The following is a 7,906-nucleotide window of genomic DNA, read 5'->3' on the forward strand; positions in this document are numbered from 1 at the left end:
GTGCCAGGGTTTAGACAACCAACTTTTACTTATTAATTGTGTATATGATATTTTTTAGTCCTAACAAAAAAAGGATATTCCTCGGAGCGATCGCGTAACTAGTTAATCTTTGATCTAGTTTTAATTATGTACGTCTGCACATCCAGTAACGTGCAGCACGACTACTGGGGATTTTATGGATGTTAGGTAATCTCATTAACAGTTAATGAGCCCCAGACCTAAAGGTTTTAATAAAATATCTTATTTTAATCACAATATCGTTTTTATGTATTGATATATTTTCTATTTTGATTGAACGATTTGCCTGTATTCTTTCGGCAGAGCACGGCAATAGCTAAGGTTTTATAAAACAAATTTGATAAGGTCACATTTTTGTACGGATGTTATATTGATATTGGTTCGATAGATGTATTACATCTGGTTTGGAGGAAAAAACCTCCAAACTCTTCATAAATCGAGTGATATTCGTAGATACATCTATAGATCTACAAGGCAGACCTAAGAGTGTTTAAACTGTCGAAGCTATCGCTTTATTCAATTTTTAAAGTTAAACAAGTAACTTGTTAGCTATTTAAATTAAATTTTTACAGAAGTGCCACAAGGCTGGGTTCATTTAAAGTTGTAATTGCAAAAGGGCCATTACTACATCTAAGGACGCTTGTGGTATCTAGATTATCAATGTCCTAATACTTTGGTTGCCATTGCCACCAGGACTGACTCGCAGGAAGTAGGTAGGTGGCATTTTCTGTAAGGAGAAAAAAGATTTAACAGGTCTAAAAAACAAATTATGGATGACCGGTAAAAGCGGTATTTTACCATTAAGAGGTTTCCGTGATGTCTAAAATGATTTTTCTATCATTCGCGTTATAACTAAGGTTTCGCGTATATATGAACCAGTCACTGTATATCACACAAGATATCTTATAAGACGCAAACCAAAATGTTTCTAATGTTCACACCACTATAATCCGTTAAATTTTAATAATTTATGTTATTAATTCGGTGTAAATGTAATATATGTAGTAGTGGTGTTATCAATTGTTAACTAACAGAACATCATCATCTTTTAAGTCTCTCGAAATTTTTAGGCCATAAAACACAGTACTTAGTTGACTCGAGTGTGTTTATATGACAAGAAAAACAAATGAGTCCCTGTATGGTTACCGTTGGTGCTTTTTGGTTCCCACATGCATTACCACACCACACCCAAGGGTGTTGGGTGCTTCATGAAAGCGTATGTGGTAAGTAATTCGGTTTACGAATTGGGCAGCATGAGGTTATGTTATCTCGCCGCCATACAAAATATCAATTTAAATAATGATCAATATTCATTTGTTAGTTGTTATTTTCAGTACAGCATCAGTGCTAAAAACTATAACTTACTGTACATCCAGTCGTAGCTGACAGCGGAGCATGCGGAACTTTGAAACGCTAAGAATTCTGCAAAACAACTTCTAAGCATGAATGCGTCTCGATTGTTAATGAGTTTTTTATTAGTTTGAAAGAAAAATAAAATAACATAAAAACCATGTTTGTGGTATTGCATATACACACACAGAGTTTGCAAAATGAAAAGTTGCGAGCTGAACCAGGTTGCCAAACGTTAGGTACGTTGCGAAAAAGCAGTAACCGGTAAGGTCTTACTTTGTGCTAATACTGGTAATTTCTTTCATTCATTGCTGGTAGTAATTAAGTTGGCAAAATAGTCTACAATGAATAAATGAATAGTTCTCAGATATCTAGTAAATCAGACATACCTAAATTAAGTGCTCAAGCGCTGGTTTAAGTATGTTTGTGAGTACAAACCTTTCTTTCACATAAGTCGTACTCTGTTTCTGCATTTTTATTTTTATAAATATGTTTACATACATTTAAAGATTAGTTTTGCTATAAAATAGCTGTGCTGTAATAGCTTAAGCGTTGTACAATAGTCACCCATGATAAAATATTTATTATCCTCTACAGATTTCTAAGTTCTTGTCAATTTAGTGTAAATCAGTGTTTGACTTAAGCATTGTGAGAATTGATAAGACGAATTTTTCGTCACATGGGCGACCACAGACTCACTAATGCTCCGGTATGTATCATCAATATCCGGGTTCCTCGTCACACACCAGCAGGTCAGCGAGAACGCTCTGACCGGTGACGGTTAAGATTGCTTGCTGACCGGGTATTTGCTGCCGACCCGGGCTAGTAGGTGTATGATTGAGTGTTAGGTTGATACACCTTGTATCCTTCTGGATTCAATTCTATTTAGGTAGGACAGAAACTAGAGTTGGTACCAATTATAGGGTAAGATAAATTCAGTTTTTAATTATAGAATATCAATTAATTATTGTTATTAATTATTAATTAATTTAGAATTATATTATTTAGATATCAATTATTTCAGCTTTGGGTTGAGTATTAAAAGTTCTGTTTTGTGATCCAAAACCAAGATAACTTAATCGTTTGTGAATCTGCATCACTCATCGTAAAAGTAAAAGTAAGTAAAAGTGAGGCCGGTTACAGCTACCTGCGGCGACTTCTCGTCCAGTGGCGACTCGTTCCTCAGCGACTCCTCCGTTTTTGGTGCTGGTCCGGCGGGCGGCGGCGGCTCGGCGCGGTAGTCCCACGGCGGTCGACGGCAGGGGCGCCCGACACTCAGTCGTTGCTGGTATGCGCGGCGGCGCCCTCCCAGAGTTTAGAGCACCTCGAGATCTTTTTACAGTAGGTGGCTTGTATAATGCAATAATAATTATTAAGACGAAGATTGACCTGATTAGTAGGTTTAAGCATACTTACATCATCTACGCTCTTTACTTGCGTGCAGTATTGGAGTATTGTTGCACATGTTATATATGCGATTTACGCGGAGCAACAAGGACTCGCACTATAAAAATGGAGTATTGTTGTATCTATATGCTATGTATATATGGTTCCTCTACGCGATTTACGCGGAGCAACAAAGACACACACTATAAAAGTGGAGTATTGTTGTACCAATATGTTATGTACCTCTATATGGTTCCTCAGACGCGATTTACGCGGAGCAACAAAGACACACACTATAAAAGTGGAGTATTGTTATACCAATATGTTATGTACCTCTATATGGTTCCTCAGACGCGATTTACGCGGAGCAACAAGGACTCGCACTATAAAAGTGGAGTATTATTGTACATGTCATGTATTTATGAGTTTTCGACGCGATTTACGCGGAGTAACAAAAAGGCTACCACTATTAAAGCGGGGTAACAAGATATCGACACTGCTGACAGGTACACTATTAAAATGAATTGTATGTACGTACATAATTATATTATATGTCAAGCGTCCTCGACACGATGTACGTGGAGTAACAGGACTTCTATACTACGTATTAAAGTGGATTGTCGATATGTACAATTAAGGAATATTAACAGAGTCTCAACACTCTTAAAGTGAAGCAATATATGCATTTATTATCCTTAACGCCACTTGTGTACAGTACCAAGACCGAGACATTATTAGAGTGAAATGTAGGTAGGACTTCAGTTAATCTTTAACAATATTCAAGTCATGTAAAAATATAAAAGGTTTGTGATACTTGTGTCGTGATTCAACACTATTTAAATGAAGAGTATAAATATCATCAGTATATTCATTTGAATTTGGGACGTACGTTACGTAGTATAAATATTAATAATTACATCATAATTTTAGCGGTCTGATCAAGACGGTCAAAATATGCGGGTAGGTGTATTTTATCATCACCTAATTTCTGTCCGCAGCTGTATTCCAGTACAATTTTAGTGCTGTTTTTAATACAAATAGTAATAATTATTATTTTACCTGACTCGCTAGCATCATAAGGATCACGTTCCCATCTAGTGTTGTAACTATTACCTGTCGTCACTTTGTAATGATCTTGAACAACGTGGTTTTTCCAATGATTTCTGCACTTTTTCACTTAATATTATCATAGCCAATAACTCTTGGCATAAGCTTTCCCATTTATGGAGCACCGGGAGGTGTGATTCCGATAACACAAAAACACGTAAAATGAGGCTAGACGACGCGGGCGCAGAGTTGCTAGCGCGCAGTGGTGGGGAGCGGAACCGGAAATGAAGCTTTATTTTTTTAGTTTTATAGCTCTAAATGTGTGAGGAAGATAGCACCATCTCACGAGCTGCACTGTAATATTATAATCGTCTTCGGTTGAAACCGAAGGATAATACAAATGTGAAAGTTTGTAGGTGTGTGTGTTTAATAATCTTTAACACTGAAATAAAAGCGAATGTGGGAAATAACTGTACCTCCATTCCGATGTCCAACGGGATCGAGAAGTTCACATGTGAATCGATAAACCATAAAATTAAACCGCAGCCCGAAGTAAATAATAAAATATAAATAGTATTTATATCAAAGGAAATTCGTAGTAGTAGTAGTAGCCCCCCCTGACTATACTTACTATTATGATTTTCCATACGCTGAATTGTAGCTTGTAGGATGTTGGTAAAACACAAAACAAATGCACGACAAAGCAAAATGGACTTTATATTTAGTGGAATACGAATGTAAAATGTACGGCTTCAAATGAGAATGTTTGAAGTTGTTAGGGAATAAACTCGGGTGTTAGTGCGCATTTGGGAATAAAGTTCCTTTTGTGTATTCATGTCCTATTAATATTATAAATGGGGTTTTTTGCCAGTATGTGTGTGTGTGTGTGTTAATTTTAGTTTCTCCTTCACCTGTTCATTTGCCGACGCGAGTACCAGGCAAATATGGGCCAGGAGCGTCAATAAAAATCACGAGTCTAGAGAAGTTCTCGAATGGAGACCGCGGATCGGCAAGGGCATCCACCAACGAGATGGACGGATGACCTGCAGGGCTACTACGAAACTCGAAACTCGAAGTTCGTGTCATGCGGTCCCTCTGACACTTAATTTAACGAGATCGAGATGGACGGTACGATACGAACTTCGAGTTTCGAGTTTCGTAGTAGCCCTGCTGAGGCCATATTGCCTGACGTTTCTGACGCTTGCGATTGCAATCAAATGACAGTTTTTGTATGCGAAATCTGTCATTTGATTGGGATCGCGTGCGTCGGAAACGCTAGGCTTCTGGTTAAAGTCGCGGGTTCACACGGAGGCCCATTTCCAACAGTGAACGTCCTATGTCTAATATGCTGATTTAATGGATAACAAACGAAAAACTACGTGTCCACTAACGAGGGTTTTCACAGAGGCGAAATATCGCTAGATGGCGTTAATATCGAGAGGTCCGTTTGACGTTTGCTCGTGATTGGTTAAATAACTTCTTCTCTTTTAAGATATGGCTTTTCTGTCCTATTAATAGGACAATTTCGCCAGTGTCAAGGTAAACTCTCTTTGAGAGGGACGTTGTACGGTGATCAATCGCAAGCAAACGTCAAACGTTAAACGGACCTCTCGATACTAACGCCATCTAGCGATATTTCGCCTCTGTAAAAAACCCTCATTGGATTTTTTTAGGACCATTGCCAATGAGGGCTATCGTTTTTTGTCTCACTAGATGGCGCACTGTTGCGTGAGGTTTTTAAGTATGGCTTTCAAAGTCTGTTAATACGGGCGTGAAAACAAAGTTTAGATTAAAATCATATTTAATACACCTTAAAACCGTCCCCGTTTTGTTCGGAAAAAAGGGAGGACAAAGGTTTCCGAAAGACAAAACTGTCTCAAAACACAGACATTCATTGCCCCGGAACGCATATTTGCCATAATTAATTTCAGATATTGCAAAATATTCACAAAATTATTCTAATTATAAATAAACCCGCGTAGCTTACCCAAAAACTATGAGATTTGACATTTCGGAGACCTCACGCAACACTAGCGCCTCTAGTGGCGAATTCATACGCGATAGCCCTCATTTCGTAAGGTAGGCAGACCAGGAATACATCAATCTACCTAAGTAATGGTAACCTACATACGAGAGTACTAAACTTAATCCGGACCGAGTTCAAGCCGTTTATTTAGCTACGCGTGTACCAGGCAAACATGGGCCAGGAGCGGCAATAAAAAGCGCGAGTCACGTACGAGTACGGAACCTGCGTAAAAGGCGCGCTGCACGACTGTGTGTTTGCACGGAGGTAACCACGTGTGTGGAGACGAGAACGATTCGACTGTTGCTATGTAATGCAACGTGCTATTTTTGACTTCCGTCAACTTCAACAGGTCAATGATAAGATGAAGATAAACTTTATTTTTCAAAACTTAAATACGAAACAATACAAATATTCTTTATTGAGCACCACAAATCAGTACAATAAATTAATAGTACCTGGGTGACCGAGCTTTGCTCGGGCTGAAACTCGTTAATAAGCGTTTTCCCAGAAATAAGACCAAGATAGATCGATTTGTCATCCCCGAAAACCATTGGACATCGAAATCGTTGGAGCTGTTTTGAGATTTTGCTATATATACTCGTATTATATACACACACAAGAATTGCTCGTTTAAAGGTATTAGATACTCGTACAACGACAAAATGCAGGGTAGATATACGACATGCTTACATTCGTATTTAACACTATGTAAAATCCAGTTTGGTTTGTCGTACTCTGTATTTTACTGATACCTACAAGCTTAGGTTTTTATATACATGGAAAATAAAATAGTAAATACGACCCCTACCAGCCCCACCTGACCAGCCCTGGAAATGGAGACTTATCAGATATTTAAGTACGCTTTGTTTATTAGTGTTGGTGTCTATGTCGGCGGCCGATCATAAAATCCGCCAGATCACGAAATTCCTAGTCATATCATGAAATGGCGCCATTTCATATGGTAACCGATATGGCGGTGTTTCATGATATGCCTAGGAATTTCGTAATCTGCTTAAACGTCACTAGGCAAGTCGTTAAACGGTGAGTTTTTAACGATATGTCGGATGTCCATTAGCCAATTCATGAAATGGCGCCATTTCACGATATGCCTAGGAATTTCGTGATCTGACGGATTTAACGATCGGCCGCCGCATCTATACGACGATGATGTATTTTGACGTCGGGTCGTCCTCGTGTCGTCTGCCCAAGCCGACCATGGAAAAACGTCAAATGATTGTGAAAAAAGGGTTCCCAGATAGGTTTGCGTAAACGTTTACCGCGTTAGAATGTTTGCGTTACACGTTGTTTTCTTACAAAACCCTCTTGTGTTTGCGCTGAGGATTATTTTTTAACGGACTAAGGACTAAGTGGTTTTGATCGCGACCCAGGATATGTGTGATTTACGGCTGCGTATGGAAATTGAAAAAGTTAACACCGATAAGGTGTGAAGTGGGTATGCGTTTTGAAGTTGGTAGTTTAAGCGGCAATATTAATGGAAAAGTTTTTAGGAGCTACGGTAGCTACGCATACAATAGTATAAAAGAAATCGGCCACATGCGAGTCGGACTCGTGCACAAAGGGTTCCATAAAAATCTGCAGGTATTCTCTCTACCCTCTCCTTAACTTATCAAAACTGTGTACAATTTTGATGTTACATTATCTGAAGTTTCAACTGATTACCCATTTCTGGCGTACAATTGTTTAAAACTTATATTAAATTATTTACACAAAAAAACACTTAGATTATAAAAATACAGTAATCTTATCAGATGTACGCAGTGCGGGGTAATTTTAGATAGTGAATGACATGGACAGACAGACAGAAAATATGTATTTTTCTGTGATGCGTTGTTCACCATTTGCACCACCCCAAACGTAAGCATATAATCGTGATTTTCAATGTATTCTTGAATCAGTTGATTTATTACCATTAACATTACTTTGCGATTTTTTGTCGCCAAGCGTCATTTATATCCAGCCTTTGATAATTTCTATTGCCTATTACGGTTCTAAAGATACAGACAGACCTACAGACAGTAGAGCCTTAATCTTTCTTATAGCCTAGATATTAAAAAATGG

General features: G+C 38.3%; 1 long non-coding RNA gene across 1 annotated transcript; it reads right to left on the minus strand.

Annotated features, from left to right (window-relative positions):
* Nucleotides 1-639: 639 nt before the first annotated feature.
* LOC141436985 (uncharacterized) lies at nt 640-2,126 on the minus strand. The gene is made up of 3 exons (XR_012452353.1): nt 1,807-2,126; nt 1,384-1,440; nt 640-745 (listed from the first exon to the last, which is right to left on the minus strand). It is a non-coding gene; the product is annotated as an uncharacterized lncRNA (long non-coding RNA).
* Nucleotides 2,127-7,906: the final 5,780 nt, after the last annotated feature.

This window comes from Choristoneura fumiferana, chromosome 17 (genome assembly GCF_025370935.1).
Source record: "Choristoneura fumiferana chromosome 17, NRCan_CFum_1, whole genome shotgun sequence".
NCBI lineage: Eukaryota > Metazoa > Arthropoda > Insecta > Lepidoptera > Tortricidae > Choristoneura > Choristoneura fumiferana.